General features: G+C 40.6%; 1 protein-coding gene and 1 long non-coding RNA gene across 3 annotated transcripts in view; one reads left to right on the top strand and one right to left on the bottom strand.

Moving 5' to 3' along the window:
• The window catches only part of LOC115759220 (tyrosine-protein phosphatase Lar), a 151,735-nt gene that overhangs the window by 42,390 nt on the left and 89,454 nt on the right, over positions 1-19,891 (top strand). The gene's annotated exons all lie outside the window — the stretch shown is intronic.
• Positions 9,778-10,562, bottom strand: LOC115759226. Its single transcript, XR_004017511.1, has 2 exons — positions 10,433-10,562; positions 9,778-10,358 (listed from the first exon to the last, which is right to left on the bottom strand). It is a non-coding gene; the product is annotated as an uncharacterized LOC115759226 (long non-coding RNA).

The following is a 19,891-nucleotide window of genomic DNA, read 5'->3' on the forward strand; positions in this document are numbered from 1 at the left end:
TGGCTTTGTTGTTGTTTTGGGGAGCACGCAGGGGAATAATTACAAAATTTATGAGCACGGCAATGGGCGTGGCCTCATAATTGTCAATTGATGGCAGAGCAGGAAGGGCGGAGGGGCTTAGGAGTCGCAGCGGGTAGCCTCATAAAACTGAAGTAGTTTGCCAGGCAACTCGTTGTTGTTGTTGTTGTTGTTAGTTGTTGCTGGTTGTTGTTCGTTTCCGTTTGCATGTCGTGTGAGCACACGCCAAGGGGTTAAGGTTCAAGCGGCACGTGCGGCGCCCCCCATTGGGGCATGTCGATGCCTGGCTAGCAGCAAATCGGGCATCGGGCTTTAATATAATGCGCATTTTAATGTCATTATTTTTCTGTGTATTTTTTGTGTATTTTTTACTTTCGTTTCGCTTTAAGCAGCTGCACGAGGAAAAAGCAAAAGTGCAAAAGACGTCGACAAAGCAGGCAATGCAAATTGCGGGCATAAAAAAACAACATGAAACAGTTGGCTAAAAGGGTAGCAGTGAGGGGGTTGGGGGGTTTTTCCACACCGAGAGAATAGCGTGAAACGAGACTGAGAATGAGAAATGCCGTCCGCAAAGTGAGCTATTTTTGTATGGCACATATAAAAAAGTGAAAGAAAACAAAATAACCAACAACAGCAGAGCAGAGCAGAGCCAGCAACAAGAGCCGCACTTGCCACAGTACCTCCACCCCAGAACCCCCTCTCGGCTGCCCCTGCACTTTGGCAGTCAGACAAAGCGACGGCATTGTCGCTTTTGTGTTGCATAGTTGACATTGTTTGATTTCCACAAAGGTGTAGACCAAGCGCCAGGCAACAGGCAGCACTCGGTGCGAGGGCAACGAGAAGACGCAAGGGGTTTGAATAGGGGCTTGGTTAGGGGCAGGTGTGGCGGGACGGGCAGCAGCTGCTAGGCGAAGACCCGACCACAAAAAACACACTCGCACACACACCCATAGAGATTGCAGCGCATTTGATTTGGTTTTTGCCATGGTGCTACACTCGTATTTGCTTTAGGTGTACAATAACGCCTTTAGATACTTGCGACTGTTCATCTTCACACCTCATTGGGTCGCCAGGTGGCGCCACTTTGCCACTTGCAAGGCAATGCAAACTAGCAAAAGTTTGTTTTTGCTACTCGTACTCGTTTCTACCCTGTACCCCTCACTCTTCCATCCTGTCTCTCCATCCATTTTGTTGCTCTCTTTCTCTATCTAATATCTCTTTGTTGCCATATTTGCTTTGGCTCCAGTTCGAACTTTGAGCCAGTCGAGTCAACTATTTAAAGCCAATGTGCATTTGTATTTATTTTACTTGATTTATTCGTTGCAATTTTTTCAAGCACTTTGAAGTCTGTAAAGTTCGCTCTTTGGCCATTTGCTAAAGTTGCAATAAGAAAAAAAATTCAAAATATATTAAAAAATGAAAATTTAATTAAATGCTTGTTAAATTAACCTAATCACATTTATATTCAACCAAGATATTCCCAAATCAATGATACATTTCGAATAATGACATTAGATTTATCATATACTATACCTTTAATAACAATCATTATCAATTAAATATATTATATATTGTTGACATCTTTTTCTTTGAGTACATTAAACACTCTCTTAAAGCTTAAACTCTTTTATTTTCTGCCATCTAGCAAACCAAAAAAAAGTAAATAAGTTCTTAAAACATTTGCCGTTTATTAATAATCTAATCTAAAGTCAGCTTTTGCTCTTCACATTCTTCATTTTTAGGCTATATATATATATATATATATATAGACATTTTTTTTCGCACTCAACTTCATATTTCACTTGTTGTCAAACGTTTTTCAACACTTTGGTGCCATGCACACAAATTGAGGACAAGTTTATTTTTTGTCAGCTTCACTTCGCAGTTATGTGACCAGCACTTAAAGCACATGTCGACCCCCTTTCCTTTCCTTACCCCGTCCGCCGCTTGGTTTGCATTTTGTGTTTGACGCTCTAACTAAGTACTTGACTGAAGGAGGGTGTCGAGCATCGAGGGGGTGGGCGGTGTATTGGGAGGTGTTGGATTGGAGCACTGGGAGCTACCTCTGGCTCTGGTTTTTCTTCGACAGACTGCGCCCAGGATGCAAACTTTCCAATTGTTAAAACTTTGCACTTGAGCGATTTTTGTGTAGCATATTTTTTGGCATATTTGCGCGCTCGCATGTACCAAGCACTTTGCAAAGAAAACTTTTCAATGTGGTAAACACGCGCACACGCACACACACTCACAGACGAACGCACACACACTCACACCGTTGCACATACTCGCACAATGCCGCAGACACAACTATTAAAAGCCAACAGCAGCAGCAGCCACCGAAAGAAAAATGCATAAATAATGTAGGCAGAGCGAAGCAAAGCTGCAAGCAACAACAAAAAAAAGAACGAGAACAACAAGAAATATGAGCTGGCAAATTGTGTACAATAACGAATATTTAATGCCCTGAAGGAAGTGCATAACAAAAACTTACTTACCATGAGCAACTGTTACGCTACATACTTGCTTTAAGCTAAAACCAATTGAGAATTATAAAATTAATGGAGCATAGCATGAAATTCGCATAGATAATGTTACAGCTATTACTAGTATGTTCAATTCTTATTTTCCTCGAATCTCATGGCCTTCTAACCGCCTTTTGTTACGCTATTTGAACTAGTCTAAGGTAAAATATGTTGGGAATTCTAAATGAAATTGCTTTATATAAAATCGAATGAATGTTATGCATATAATAGATTTGGTTGCCTTATCTAAGCTATTTGTCGTATATTGTATGTTATATATCAAAACTTTCGTGACTTTTTTTCTTACCTGCTTGCATACATAGCTAATATACCCCAACATGCCCGTATACACTCAGGGAAGACACGAAAAAAGGACACCGCCTGTGTCAAGTTGACAGTTTTTCTTTTGGGCTGGCGCAAGTTCTTTTCCACACATTATGAAAAACTTTCTTCTAGCGCTCACTGATAAACGTTGCTCAGACCCCGCAAAACCCCCCCCGGTGTGTGTGGCTGTGGGTGTGTGTATGTGTGCGTCAAAGTCAACACCAACAAGCGAGCAGCCGAGCAGCGAGTACATTAGGCAAATACTTTGAAAATGGTTTTGAGTTCGCCCGAGTGGGTTTCTTGGTGGGTCTTGGCGGTTTAGTGGGTTGGTGGGTCAATTTTTTGGCTGTATTCGGCTAGATGGTCTCCGGCCTTGCGTGTTCGCAGCGCGTTTTGAGTTACCTTCGCCAAGTTGTTCGCTGTCATGTTACGGCAATTTTACGCCCTCGCCATTTCAGGGGCAGCAACAGCAGCACCAGCAGCAACAAAGTTGACGACCGGACCAGGCGACACAACTTGCTACTACAATGTTAAAATGTCAAAGCAATTCCACATTTTTCCTCCATATACATATACATCTATATATATGTGTTTTTTTTTTCAAAGCTGCCTGAATTTTTTTCAACATTTTTGCCAGGATTTTTGCCAACGTTTTTACCTATTATGCAGCGAGGCATGCGTGCGCCTCAGCTTATGCAGCACTTTAATGCCCGTTGCTCATAGCTGGCAGACTGACCGGCACTTCACCCTCAATACCCCTTGGTGACCACTTGCGCTGACCGTTGCAGTTGCTGTTAAGCCGCAAAACACGCATCCAGTTGCATGCAGCAGCTGCATTACTCGCCCCAGTCAACTGGGCTGACCGTGCTTTGGCATTTCTATACCCTGTAAACGATATGGCCAGGGTAATAACTCTTTTGAAAGGTCTTTAAAAATCAAATCAAAGACTGTAACAGCTATAAATCTGATATGTGCGTGTATAACATACAAATACTTTTACCAAAGCTTATTTAAAGTCGAATTAAAGGATTATCGTTTTGATTGTGGGTACACACTTCATAATATTCGCTCGATAAGATCAAGTGTTATAAATAAATCAATTAATGTAGGGCATTTCACTGTCAAGCTGTGCAAACCCTATGCATACCGATTTGTTTTGAGCTGCATTTGCAGAAATTGATGCTACTGGGCCTTGGTCCACATATTCACTGCAGCCAGAGAAGCAGTTGTTTCTGGGCCCCGTTCGAGGCATTTTTGCATTTTGGCTGACAGCGTGCGCCGGCTATGTAAATATATGCCGGTCGAAATGCATAAAACCAGCAAAACTGTGGAAAGCTAGAAAACCTGCAAAACAATTGCCATTGAGTGCACTAATTTGAAATTATGCCGAGCTACGCAAAATATCGCATAGACCATGGCAACTTTTTTTTCGTTCTTTTTCAAGTGTGCCAGCCTCCGGAGTTTAAGCCTCCTCTTGGGTAGCTTTAAGCATTTAATAATGCGGCCATTTCGAGAGCTCTTGTTGTGAGTTGTGAGTTGAGTAATTGTTGTGGCTAAGTGAGTGTGTGTATATATATATATATATATATATATATATATGTGTGTGTTTTTCAGAAGCTACCAATTTGTCTTTCAATTAGTTTCTGTGTGTTTGCAGAGTAGAGAAAGAGTTATAAGCCATGGGGAACAAATTATTAAAGAGTGAATTTTAAATACTTTTTAAAGTATGTTTTTTTTTTCATTATTAAAGTTATTTATCATTATTTATTCTTTATGTCTGTTCTATGGTTGTCTTTTTAATCATTAACAGATTACGATATTTCGAATACAATCTTTGAGTCGAATTTCCTATAAAGCATATATTTTGTGATATATGTGTATATTCAAATACATGAGGAATTTTGCCTATGGAAGAAATGCACGCAGAAAGTTTGTTTTCTTATGCTTAAATATTAACAAAAAAATGTATAAAGAGAAAAGTTTTATATTTCCCATCAGGATAAAAATTTATAAAATTGAATTCAGAATTTCTTTCTAACAAAAATCTCGCACTTAAAATTAAATTTCAACTTTGTGATTAAATAACTAAAACGGCCATTAATATACCAAATTAGATCAATATCAAATAAAGAGGGACTACTTTAATTTTTGATCACAGAGCATTGCTTCACTTAAAACAATAAAAGATTTGTTAAAAATAATAAGCTAAAAATAGACTGCTTTAAGAAAAGCTGAAATTAAAACCATTTGATCATGTGTCAATACCAAAAGTGGCTAAGCAAGTTGACTAATTAAAGGGCTTGTCAGCGCAACAGAGACAGCAGCAGTGAGTGTGAAAGGGGCGAGATAGATGTAGAAACAAAGCAAGTCAATTAGAGACGCTGTCAATAACAGAAATAAAAAAAGACGAGAACTTGAAAAAAAAGCAAGTCAAATGTGTTAAATGGTTAAAGGTTTTAAACAAAACATTTAAATATTAACAAACTTAAGTAAAGCGATAGAGTATGCGAGAGAAAAGAAGGGAGAGAGAGGGGGAGAGAAAGAGAGGGAGAGAGATAAAGAGAGAGAGAGAGAGAGAGAGAGAGGCAGAGAGAAAGAGAGAGAGAGAGAGACAGAGATCGAGTTGAAAGCACGGCAAAACAGAAACAGTTACAACTGTCAGCTAAAGGAGCCAAGTTAAGTAAAACGGACTTAAAGTTTTAACAAGCTCGCCCAAGTGTCTGTCGAGAGGGGTTCCTGTCAAGGAGTGCAGGGGCTTGGCGAGGGGCGTGTTGGGGTAGGGAATGCGCTGCCTGAAGGCGCGCCTGCAAGGCGCTAAGCTCCAAGGGGGGCAGACGCGTGGATGGTTTGTTGCTTCTTGCTATTTACTTATTTTGTTTGCATTTACTTAAATCGGATGAAAGGATTTGCTGCTTAGTGCGCGCGACTTTGTTTCTGCCGCCTCCCCTGCCCCTCTGTGCTCTACCTTTTCCCCAGCGCGCCCCCGCCCCCTGTTCAGACCAACCAATCCTTGACAACAATTTTAAATGAACTTGCTGCAAAACTGAGTAGCATTTCAATTGGGTGCCACCAAATGTTGTTAGGCCAACAAATTTTTCTCATCTTTATTTCTGGTTGCCTGTCTACAGATTTATGGTCATTGGCCCGGCCCAATGTGTGTAACAGATATAGAGCTGAGCTCTCAATAAAACCAACCCCCCAAACAGCCCCCGTTGCAGCCCTCATCAGCTGTCACCAAGGCAACAGTGGCTTTCAAGTAGCATAAGAAAAAAAAAGGGATCGTTCAGTCGCTTATAATAATGACAAAAGGCACCAACAACAACAAATCACCGGCTGTATATATTGTTACGTCGTGCTCCATTTGTAAAATCCTTTTTTTATGTAAATAAATTCTCAAGTCCATTTTCAACATATTTATGCGCCATTTTACACACACACACACACCGAACCCAATTCTGGCATAGCCTCTATAGACATTTCGCTTCTTTTTTTTGGAAATCCCATTAAGAGAATTTTTACCCAAATAAGAAAAATGAGCTTTCAGCGCATTAGAAAAGAAAATAATCAGCCCAAAAACCAACAGCCAAACAACCAACAACCAACAAATGACAATGGCTAAAGTGTAAGGTAAATTTACTGTTGACATTTCATTTTGTTCATGGAATTTGTCTGCCGTTTTTCTCGTTCCTACTCTATACTCTTTCCTTGGCTGTTTTTTTTTTTTTCAACTTTACCCTCTTTTTTTGGCGAGCGATATGCTTGACACCATTTTCTGTTGTTTCTAGCGGAAATACTCAAGTGTTGTTTGGGTCAATGACGAAAAAGGGGCTCTACGAATGGCTCTGCTCAAGTGTGCTGAACCGTAGAGTGTTAGCGGAAACGCTTGTTTAGCGACAGAGATGATACATTCAAGCACATAGACGATTTGGACTTGGACTGCTTAAGCCCAAGCTGAAATTGGGGTTAGTTAAACTATGGCCCCGAAACTGTTACTCCTGCGACGTTATGACAAAATATAAAATATTGTCTATCTCCGATTCCGAAACCCTATTTCTGCACTACTGATCACGAGCTTTAAAGGCTATGCGAAAAGCTTTTTAAGCCTAAAGCATTTTGCCATTTCATAAAGAACACCTCAAAGTTTTTTCAAAACCCAACTTTCGGCATTTCTTCTAGCCGCAAGCTATTCGCGGCATTTCGTGACCTTTGACAGGTCAAATTCCAGGCACTGACAGCCGCAACATAGAGCTCATAGAGCTGTGCACTTATCAGTCGAAATGGAAATTAATATTTAATACGAGCACATTTTTATTATTTTGAACACTCACCCAAAACACGCATCCCCCCCCCCCCCCCCCCCCCCCCCCCCCCCCCCCCTCTAACTTCGCCCCTCACCACCAACTGGTCCCTGGTGGCGGTTGCCGAGCTTTGAAATGTTAGACGCTGCTTAAGCCTCATTAATAAATAATGACGGGCATATTATGAAATGAAATGTAAGGGAAATAGCTGTAACAGAGAAAAAAGCGGATGGGAAAGTAGAGAAAAGTCGAGTAAAGGCATTTCTCGAAACCGACTTATGCTGCTGACATGCGCTCGATTTTTGCCATTTCTCAGTTATATTTTTTTCTTCATCTTGGTTTTCAATAATTTTTGCTGGCTGCAGTTTTTTTTTTTCTGCGGGGGCGTCTTTTCAATCGGGGCGCAGGGTGCCGGACGTGGCACAGCCACACGGCATTGATAAGCCAAAGAAAGTTTTGCTAGCCAGCAAAAATCCCCCAGAGATAGAGACAGCAAGAGGGCCGAGCAAGAGCGAGTGAGAGAAAGAGAGGGCAAAAATTTTTTTTTGGACAACTTGGTGGCTGTGGGATCTGGTTTTGGTCTGGTCGCTGCTTAAACGCAGACAAGCAAAACTTTTGGCCGCAAAACTTTTAACTGGTTGGTCGCCATATACTTGTTGCCGCCCAGCCAGCTGGGTGGTGCGGGGCTACTGGCTGGTGGCTGGTGGCTGTTGGCTGTTGGCGGTTCACGGCAACAATTCACGCAAGCAGCTGCTAAGACAAACATAAATTACATGCCATTGTCCAATGGTGCGCGTCCTGGGCCACAAAGTTGCCTCTAATGATGCCACATTCAGACGTCTGTGGGGCAAGCGGCATAAATTAGCCAAAAGCACAAATCCACATACACACAGACGCACGCATACGTATACGTATGTATGTATGTACAGACGCCGCTAGGTGGCGCACCAGTTCAGCTCAAATTAAATGTTAATTTCATGCCATCATAATCACCAGCGTCGCACAACCAACACACTCACAATCACACTCACACACACACATGACCTCATTAAGGCCAACCGCTGCCCAACAACGAACAACAACAATCAGAAATAAGTTAGAATGCAAAAAGTCAGAAGTTCTGGACATGTAGATACCCAATAAAATCTAGCAAGTCTTTAACTTATAATTTTAGCTTGCATGGCACTTAAATCTTATGAATATATTTAAACTTTACAATCTATATTTTAAAAAAAAAATGTATATATATTTTTGCTTATTGTCACAAACCTCGTGCACCGCCATCATAGCCCGTGCCAACTGTCATCTAGGGTATTATATCACGAACAATGCCGAGGCCATATAATAAAAAGCAACAAGGACCGACCACATATAGCGAAGCTACCAACCGTTGGGCAGCTGCAGAAGAGGGGCGTGGTAAGGGGCAGGAGGAAGAGGAGGAGGAGGAGGGGTTGACTGGGCGTCGTCTACGTCGCGGTCGCCACGCTTTGCAAATAAACTGTAAAAATGTTTACCGACAATTTTCTACACAATTTTACGCTATGTCGAAAGCGGGGCTTGCGGGGTGTTTGGCTAGGAATTTTAGCAAATTAGGGTGCGCATGAGGTCATATTAATGTGGTTAATTACAATAATTAGAAATTTAATTAAGGTGTGTGTGTGCGCGACCGAGTGTGTGAGTGTATCTGTGTGTGTGTGGCAGTACACGCTAAAAATCGAATTTACATGTTAAAAAGCTGTTAAAGAAAAACTGAAATGAACACATGCCATAAATACAAAAACAATATAATTTGTATTATGGGTTAGGTCTACCATCTGAAGCTAGGCTAGGGTGAGGTGTAAGGGTGGGTAAGGGGCTCCATCAAAAAGGGCTAACTGCTGGCCAGTTAGTCAGCCAGTTAAGTTGGCAACGCGACGAGCAACACAACTAACTGAGTTGTTGTGGTTAATGGGTTGTAGGTACCCTCTTTTTTTTTTTGGTAGCAAATTAGAACTATGCAAATGGAATTGCAGGTGGCGGGGATAGGTACAGGGGCTAGTCCCCTGTTAATGATGATAAATTTTGATTACATTTGTTGACTAAGAAACTAGCTAAAAGGTTGAGTTTAGAGTCCATGAAACTGCTCAGAACAAAAGGGCCAAAAAATGCATTATTATAACTATCTTCTAACTAATTACAAAGCAAAATATGAGCTTTAATATTATTATTTTCTTTGAAAAACTCGTTAGCTTAGAGTTTTTACATGTCATTTCTTCAAATACTTTCGTATTTTCCCTTAGAAACATACTATGCTATTTTCCTTTAGAAATATAAATAATCCTTATAAATATATGTTCCATTTCAAGGACTTCAATTAAATTCAAATGTGGCTATCATTTCTTATGGGCTACTTACCAACCGGCCAACTGCCTTTCGACTCAATTATAGCTTGGCTTTGATTCCACACAGACATTTGTTTAGTGGACGGTCGTATATCATATGCCGCGACCCCTTCAATTACCTGGTATTTGCCAGGCAAACCAATTACTGTGAGAAAGTGTGCCATCTCTCGCCCTCACTCTCTCTCCCCCTCTCTGTCTTTCTGCGTGTTTAGGGTTGTATTTATGTGTGCGTTGTTTCCATTTTATGGCCTGCTATGTGCGGAAATGTACCGCGCCAGAAACGTGCGTTTAATTAGAGTTTTTACATGTCATTGATTTGCCACAAACACACACATTTACACACACACACAGACATAAATAAAATAAAATATATTGGGGCGCTGCACCGCCCCGCTGCTTGTGGCATGCCACGCATTGCTAACATTTGTTTTTTTGTGCAATTTGATTTTGGCTGTGCCGAGTTTAGTTTATTATTATGTAATGAATATTTGCCAAGGCATGCGTCTTCCACTGTCTATGTGGGCGTGGCACATAGCTGAGACCAAGTGCTACGGGATGTAGATTTAATTTGCGTATGAAAAAATTCCTTTTGCCTGCCTTTTGAGAAGCGCCACCAACAGCAGCAGCAGCAGCAACGGCACCGGCAGCGAAATTCCCCAAACAAGTCGAGTTCTGAATGCGAGTCAGGCCACTGACTGCCTGTGCTGTTCTTGTTATACCCTGTTCGTATGGTATGTTGATTAAGAAAGGGTATTATGGATTTGTGCAGGCAGAAGTCAATCCTTGTCTCCATCCATCTCAAAAGACTATAAGAACTAGAGATCAAAGATTTTATTTAAGATTCTTTCAAAAGAAATACAGCAGATGTAAAGCTCTCCTATTAACTTACCGCATACTCCAATATATTCAATATTATTAAAGTTTTATTGCATAGTCATGTTTTGATGAAATGCGATATGAAAGCCATCAAAATTTTATTACATTAGCACATTAAATCCAATAGTTTTTCAAGATTCTATTCAATTCAATGTCTGCTTAGATCAGTTTGGAAGTGTATATTGGGATTTAGGGTATCTGCTAGTCAAGCACTTTTGGCTCAAGCACTTTTACTAGTTATCCTTGTAGTAGTTGTTGTTTTTTTTAGCTGTTTGTTTGGCTGTTCGTTTGGCTCTGTGTGTGTGCAGTTGTTTAGAGGATATGCATAAGAATGCCTTGCATTTCCGTTTCAGTTGTTGTTGCTGTTGTTGCTGTGATTTCCTATTTGCCTCGTTCGTTGCAGCAGCAGCAGCTCCTTTACCAGTGGCAAGTGGCATTGCTGTGCTGCGAGTTGATTTTATGCTTTGAGCAAAGTTTCGTTGCATATTTTAAGGCTCTTTTGGAAGCGACCAACCGCCCGTCCCACCCCCGGCCAGAAACCTCTACCTATCCCAACCCAGACTACAGTTATGTATGTACTGGAACGTAAAACAATCAACTGCGATTTGTTGTGGAGCAATTGCAAAATTATGCAGCGCCACACCCACAACTGCCTCCCAGCTCCTCACACAAAACAGCATATTTTCTCGTGCGCGGCGAGCGTTTGTCAGACGGACGGACGGACGGGCGGACCGTGGGGCCAGACAGACAAACAGTGGCGCATTTGAAATAATTTGATGTTTTTCATATTTATTAAATTCGCTCGTGGCTCTGTAGCTAGGCAAACAACAACGGCAACAACAATGGAAGACAAACTGCCGGCAAATCAATTACAGCTACCACTCAACAGCTACACACACACACTCACACACACACACACCTCTGTTCAGTGTGTGTTGCGCCGAGTTCGTTGTCCGTTTGCCGTTTGCATGTTTTGATTCGTATCTTTAATTAGAGCGCCGCTTGAATTGATGACGGCTCGAAGTCAGCGGCTTGTTTGTTGCCCATCACCAGGTAATTACCTGGCAGGAAATGCATATCCTATGCCCCCTCAGGAAAAAAAAACAGCACAAGGCTTAGTCCAACAAAAGTAGCTACAAAAAAAGGAGGAAACTTTTCGACAGCTTTTGGCGCAAATTTGTAACGTCAGGTTTGCTCAATTTGTTAAGTCTAACCACCCCCAACGCCCGGCTCGCTCCCTGCTGCGCCTATCCGCAACTGCTTTTTGAGGTAGCCATCATCATAATCAAGCATCAGCTGCTGCTCCACTTGTTTGGGTCACATCAACAGCCAACATGTCAACCTCAAAAACCGCAAAGTTGGCAAACAAGTTTTCCAAAAGAAAAAGGAAATTCGGCCTCAGCTTCGATTGAAAATCAACGCACACACACACACACAGCATGCACACAACACACATGTCTGCGCACAGACACACATTTGTTTATTTGGCGTTGTGAAATTTAATAAAAGGCGCACAGTGGGCTGCAGCTGATTGAGAAATGCCAACTTGACATGGGTTACAAATCGAAAGTACGGGAATAGAATTGTGCGAGGTTTAGGGGCGGGAGGCTAGGCTGGATTTTCAATTTTGTAGAGACACAAAATATTTGTCATCAGATTGAGTTTTGTGTAGCTGTGTTTGTTTTCCAATTGATTTTTCATTTAAAAGTTTTTGCTTGGTCTGGCAACAGCAACAGCCACACAAATTGCCCAAAACAAAACTAATCGAATGCTGTAAGCAAATAATTCATATAGGTTAAGCACGTATTAGTCTAGTGCTTATTGACTATTAGATGCCCTTTGAAAAAATGTATCCTAAATACAAATCTTAAAGGTAAAACTAGGAGTTTATAAATAAAAGAAAACGAAAGAATGAGGAAATAAATATATATTAAGCAATAAAATAAAAGTTAAATGAATAAATAATAAATAACTCATATTAATATTTAATCTAATAAACATAAAATATATAAAAAAAAAACTCATTAATTCCCACATATTTCGTTTGAGAAACTTTTGAGTAAATTCAGTCAATTATTTATTTATCAATCGTCTTGCAATTTCATACCAATGTGCAACATTTGGTGGCAGCCCTGTTTATTGGTAATTTTTGCCTCAGCATCATTTTCAATTTTGGTTGTTGATAAGCATAAAAATCACCGAGTGTTTGGCTTTAAATTTGTATGTAAACAACTTGGTGACTTGCTGTCTCTTTCTGTCCCGCACTCACACCCTACCGCACACACACACCCTAACACAATTTCCTGAGCCACTCAACGCAATCACTTCAATGTCAAGCATCAGCAGAGCTGGGAAAAACAGCTACGCTCATCAGCATATCAATGGATGCCTCTGATTTTCTTCTGCTACTCTGTGTGTGTGTGTGTTTTTTTTTTTAATTTTATTTGTATTTTTTATGCTCTCGAATTTTAATTACAAAGTCGTCTGTTGCCGGCTCTTGTTAGCCGTTGTTTGCTGTTGTTATTGCGGCGTTTCTAATTTTACGCTAGACAAATTTTATATGACTGAATTATGATATGAACCGTGGCCCCGGGCTATGTTCCAGCCAGGTCCAAGTGGGCAGTTCGCTTTATAATATTCAACTTTAAATGGTTTCAAGCTGTGCTGCGTTTTTTTTATTTGTATACCCTCTAGCCAATTCTGAAAAATATAAACCTGAGTGAAACAATAATATATAGCTCAGGCTATCTATTCTTGTGAAATCAAAATTTATTTATTAAATTTTTATTTTGTAAACTGTTTAATTTATAACTATCCCATAAATTGATCGAGTATTTGGTATATATATTTATACTACATCATTAACACCAGAGTTTATAAGAACCAGGAATATCAAATAAGGTATGTAGATGGTAGAATGCCTTCTCCTTCATAGTTAAAAATAAAATACTTAAAAATTTCAGATGAATCTGACAAAACATGGCGAAATTATTAAAGGTTAATTTTAGTATCGAATTAAATAGGAAGGGGATTGTAAAGCTAGGGGCTATTTCTAGGGTATTTCTTAGGCATACGCAATTAACTGTCGCTTTTTATTTGTATTTTTTTTTAATTAAACCAAACGTTTAAAGCTAGGAACACAAATCAAAGCCTACGCATACACCAAGTAGGCCGGAATTTATGCTAAGCATATGCCCGGCCAGACTTTGGAATAATGCTTGGTAATGACAAGGACCTCAGCGAAGCTGAAGCAATGCCAGAACAAAACGCGGGGCAGGGTCAGGAGTATGAGCTTAGAACGCAGCCATCCAAAAAGGACAACAAGCTTTATTAATGTTTTATGTGTATTGTGTGTTGCATACTAAGTAGCAGCAAGAGGGGGGGACAGTGTTTTACGACGGTCGGAGATAATAGAAGAGGGGAGCAGTGGTGGTGTAGAGGAGCGTGCTGTCCTGACAATGTCAATTGAAAATGTTTTGGCGAGCGAGTCAATAAGTGGGGCTAAATAAAACTAATTAGTTCCAATGAGCAAACAGAAGCGAGCACCTGGGATAGCGCTGCACTAGAGAAGATGAGAAAGACAAGCATTTTTAATTAAATGAGTAGAGTGCGGCTCAGCGGGAGTTGGAGTTGAGGAGAGGGAGTGGGAGTGGGAGGCAGGTGGGTAGCAAGTGACAATAAAACAAATCCAGGCAAACAAAGTATGCAATGAAGAGACTGCAATTAAAATTCAAATAACATGCCAGGCGCCAAAGTGCTCGACGATTCTAAGAAAACCGCCAAAAACACACACACACGTGCCATGAATCACACACACACAGACACACACAATCACACACACATTCGCGAAGCAAATGTAATAAAGCTTTGGCTGGCATCCATTTCCAACTTGGCCGCATGTAGCATACTTTTCCGGGCCACCCGACGCATATTGCGTTGGCCTGCGGTGACGGTGCGTGTGCGTTGGGCGCGCATTTGCCTCGCACACACACACACACACACACACACACACACCCTCGCTTCCCTTTGTTGCCACGCAAAACATCATCATATTCATTATTATGACAGTTGTTGTCACAATTAAAACAATAACAAAAACAAAAGTCGTAAGTTTACATGGTAATTAAATATTTTAATATGCCTGCACTCGGTCGTCGTCGTCGCCCCCTCCCGCCCGTGTGTACGGGCCGCACACCTCGCGCCTGCATTGCTCATTTTGGGGTTTTTTGGTTTTTGGCGTCTGCGGTGCGAGGCAGCCGGCGCCAAAGACAGGCACCACTGTAAGTGGGCCTGGTGGAGCGCCTGTTGGTGGTCGTAATGATGGCAACAGTGGTTGCAAATTGCCAACCACCCAGCACAGCTGTACGAGGACGTTGTCTTCTACTCTCTCTCACTCTCTCCCCTTAGGGCTGACAGCAAACGCAACAAAATTATTGCCATTGTGTCACAGTTGCTGCGTTAAATTTATTTATTTTTTGGTTATACACTGCAAACAATTGTTTATAAAGTTTTTCATAAACTAATTTGGGGTCTCACAAAGTCAAAAGATAAATGCAGTCTTATAAAAAAATAAAGGGGTAACTTGTCGGCGAGAAGCTTGCATTGTCAAAAGCTTTGCAAATCTGACCTCAGTTTGAGCGGGAGAAGCGCAGCGTTTAGCTCTGGAATAATTTAAAAGCGTAGAGCAATGGGTATTAAGCCTGGAAATCATGCTGCTTTTCAACTTAAGATATCAGAAAATATGGTAATGGAATAAACGTCTTATGGAAGATTTTGAATGAAAACAGCATTTCCGAATGTCTCTACAGTGAAATATTCATGGATAATACCATATTTTACATACAATTCGAATTTTCTAACGATTTTATATTTTGGCTTAACTCAAATTCAAACTTACACAAACGTTTAGCTCAGTGTAATTTTAATTTTCTAATTGTCAAAGTTGTGTGTGGTACTCACATATTTTTTCCACACACACGCAGAGACACGCACACACCGCAGTCGTGTGGCATCTTGTAAGTGATTTTCATCTATTCAACTGTTGCTCAAGTTTTCAATGTGAGTGTTTGTTTGCGTGTGTGTGTAAGCGGGTATAAGCGTATAAGGAGCACTGTTGAAACGGGTTGGCTTAGCAAGGGGCGGGGTTTTGTGCTCGCATTTTGCAAGTTATGCGATGCGTTTAATTACAACTTTATTTTAATATTTTGTGCGCCATGTCGCCGCTGTCAGCATTTGTCAACTTTATTTTTACTGAAACCTACCGGCTGCCGGCTGCCTCCCCATCCAGTTCTTTCCCCTCTTCGTGCTGCTCAACTGGCATTAATTAATTCAATCCACGGCCTGTCATTTCCGCAGTTGCCAGCGTCGTCTTTTAATCTGATTTGAGCACGCACTTAGGCATTATTGAATTTAAACTTGTATATAAGTATATACGAAATATATATATATATATATATATATATATACATATATATAAATCGAATATTGCTTATTTCGGTTAAGTAAGACAATTCATTCAATTTGTGGCCACTAAATCAACCATAATAATAACCACAACAAATGGACGGGCACATAAAAAATAAAAAAACGTGGAAAAGAAAAGAAAACCTAAGGCAGCTAAACGAAAAACCAAGCCGCAAATTCAACGCCCAATTTGTGCCGCACTGCTGCTTCCGTTGTCAATAACAATTTACGGCAAAAGGACCAAATAGAACTGAACAAGAACCGAACAGAACAGAACACAGGACACTGTTGGCCAGGACAATAATCGAAAACAGCAGCCGGTCAGTAGAAAATATATTTCCTTTTTCTAATATTAATAATCCGGCGTACGCAACGACCAAACCGCCGCCGACGAATCTCTATATATAGTTGGCAAGTGGTGTGTACTGAGACGGGGGCAGGAGGCGTCATGGTACTGCCAACAAATGAGCTCCGACAGGCGTGGAGTAGGCGCTCCTAATATGTCACTGTTGGTGCCAATAACAATAATAAGCAGCAAAACAAAGCCTAAAAGCTGCCAACCATAAATTCTGAGCTGCTGCTATCGAGCACTCTGTTGCAAAGGGGCAGCAACAGAGGGCAAGGGCTTGCAAGACGCCGGCAAAGACGTTGACAATGTCAGGCTGGCCTATAAATGGAATGAGAACAGAGACCGACAACGACCCTTGCCAATTTCAGCTGCAAAAATTTATGAAAAGTTCAATTTATTGTGTGACATTATTTTAGCACATAGTTGCCGCAAAAAAGATATACCCTATAAGTACAAGGCATGGGGTGTACAATAAAATAATTAATTTCTAGAGTATAACACACAGCTAAAAAGTATATTTGAAATTTCATAATAATGGAAAAAATACTAAATATTATAATATAATAAAAAATAACTAAAAATAATAAATAATGGAAGCTGCACTTTAACATGGAGGGGAAAGCCCTATTATTGTAATTATATAAAAACATTGTTATATTTATAATAATGTAAACATTAAAACAAAGTACACTATTTATTATTTTATGTAAAAGAAAATAATATTTTAAATGTTTAAATGCTCAAATGAATGCCTTGCCTCGCTTGACAAACTAAAGTGCATACAAAAAGTCGCCTATTCTCTGCTGTGTCTTAAGAATACATTATATTTTATTTAAAAACTTTATAAATTTTACTTGTGAATTACTCACACATGAAAAAACGTTGGCATATCAATTTTTATGCCATACGCACATGTATTATTTTGGCATTTACATATGCGGGCGACCGTGTGCGTGTGTGTGCGTGTGCCTGTGTGTGTGTGTGTGTGTTGGTAACATATGCCATAAATTGCCTGAAGTGGCCTCTCAACTTCCTTTGCTTCGGGCTCACTGCCTGCTTCCCTCATCTCCCTCTCTCTCGAAGTCGAGACACAAAATGCTTTAGCATTATTGAAATTTTTACTTTTTCTTTGACTTCTTTTTGTTTTTGCTCCTTGCTTCTGTTTTGGTTGTTTATATGCGGGCCAGACAATAACCCACTCGGCATGGCATCAATTTAACATCAATCTATCGATATGTGCACATACACACACATATATATATATACACACACACACACACAGACCTTGCACATGCCATATATCTTTTACACCGTTTCTAAAAGTCGTTTTGCATACGGGTATTTTTGGTATTTTATTTTTTTATTTTCTTGCTTTGTGCTCCCTGCTTTCAAAACATTAGCAGAGAGAAGCTTAACTTGACTTTCGATTGTAGTGCAGCTGGCAAACATAATTTTTCAATTTACGAGCGATTGTATGCAAAGTTTTTCCGCTCGCATTTTTTTTGTTTGTGTATATGTACATAGTTCGTTGTGGGATTTGTGGTGAATGGAATATTTTGTCTTTGATTGATTTTAAAACGAACTTTCCGCTGGGATTTAATAGTGATGTGATGTGCGCGATTTTCGACTAGCAATAACGATAATAGATTGGTTATAAAAGGACCATGAACTTATGGTGGATTGTTATTTATCTGCACTTTAATATGTTACTTCTTACTTCTACTTATACTCCATAATTATACCTCAACTAATTGTATCGTATGTGAAAACTCATATATTAATCCGCACACTGACATTTGTAACTGTGGCTAAGTTATTTGCTATCAGTGCACGGATTTTCTACACTCATATTGTCTTCTCATGATAACATTTTCTCCACCCCACACCGCTTTTCACAATGATAGCGCGCCTTTGGGTATAATTGCTTTGCCTTTTGATATGCTGAATCATGTAAAATAATTTCCTTATTGGCCAAAAGGAAAAAAGAACAGGTCGCAACTTAACTTTTTGACAAAATGCTGGCAGTGCCAATCTCACGGCTTTTCCATAGATTTCCCCCAGTTCAACGCAATGACTATATACTTTCTTCTCTTTTTTTTTCATTATCTCTGCCTGGCGTAAATCTGGCTTTGGGGCTTGGCTTTAATTAATGAATCTGCAATATGACAACAAAGCTTAACTAATTAATTTATAGCGGACAACAACAAAATGCACCGCAATAATCTTAGGATACCATGAAAACAGCTTAGGCATATTCTCAACAAGAAGTAAAAATACTGGAAAAAGATAGAAAATCCTTGAAAATACTACCGCAAATCTGTTGACTGAGGCTGATTAGCCGAACGGCCGGAAGAAGCCAAGGCAACGAGAAAATGGCAACAGCTTAATAAATGTAATAATTGGAATTTTAAATGTAGTTAGGGATTTACTTATAATCCTTCACGCAAGCGTGTTTTTTAAAACTTACTTTTGCCCAGCTTTCAAAGGAAGATAAAAAAGCGATAAAAATGCGATGTGCCTGGCAGTGTGCATTAGGTTTCATACAACTCCAGTGCTGCAAAAGCAAATGAAAGTTGCTTATTACTATCGCAAACGTATCTTCTATTGCCATTCCAAATGGAATGCAAGCATTAGTTCTCAGAGTATTGAAAAGTGTTGTTGCTGTCATCTCAGATTCACTCAGTATTAAATTTGGAATATTATGCAATGCTCTGACAAACTAACCTGCTCCACTTGAGAACTGATAGAGAGAGTGGGAAAGAAATCTTGATGATAACCAGCCCTATTTCAAGTCTCGTAACAGCTGGAGCAGCTCTCATAATCTGACTTGCCCCTGATAACTTCTACTTTTGGACTGGGAAATGTCTTTACTATCTCTTTCTCTCTGTGTGAGCTGAACTGAGCTGAGCTGAGCTTTCACTTGCTGCTTTTTGGTGTCCAGTTACAGTTGGCGAACCCCAACCCCTCAAGTGCTTAACTCCGAGGCAGTTGTCTGTGCTCCCCGAGCTCCTTTTATATCCCCCGTCGGTTTGCACGTTACGTATACGTAACAATGCGCGCACATGACCCCTTTTGCTTGACCTCACTTATCTTACTTAGTGGTTTTAGTGCGCAGCTCGCGCGGCCAACGGCTACAACTTGGTAACAAAAACATTTATAGACAGCCGCATACGCTGCACGCCCCCGTCCTACCAGCCAACCCCTTGGCTGCCACGCTCAATGATCTGCCACCCTCTGGTGATATTTATGTGGCCAGCTGTTGGCATTAGTGGAACTGGCTTTTAAGGCGGCAAATGTTGTGTGCCCCGCATGGCAATAATGTGGCCAATGTTTGCCACGCCTCCGCCAACCGCCCATCTCCCGGGCTGCCCTTTTGTTGCCACTTTTGTTGCTGCTGCTGCCGCTGCTGTTGGCGCATTAGGTTTCAGGCCACAAAAGCTTAGGCTTTCGTCTGGCTGTTTGTCTGTCCGGCAAGAGTTTTTGTGGCTGGCCTTCGGTCTGTATATATGTGAGTGTGCGTATGTGTGTGTACGGGCAATAAACTTGTCACTTGTTATTATCGTCTTAATCGTCTCGCTCGCTCAATGCCTTTGCTTTAATGTTGTCTCCCCCCCCAAACTGCGTTTCGCTTTTATTTATTTTTTTGTGGCTGTTCTGTCC

This window comes from Drosophila novamexicana, unplaced genomic scaffold, assembly GCF_003285875.2.
Source record: "Drosophila novamexicana strain 15010-1031.04,08,12 unplaced genomic scaffold, DnovRS2.1 tig00000193-arrow-pilon, whole genome shotgun sequence".
NCBI lineage: Eukaryota > Metazoa > Arthropoda > Insecta > Diptera > Drosophilidae > Drosophila > Drosophila novamexicana.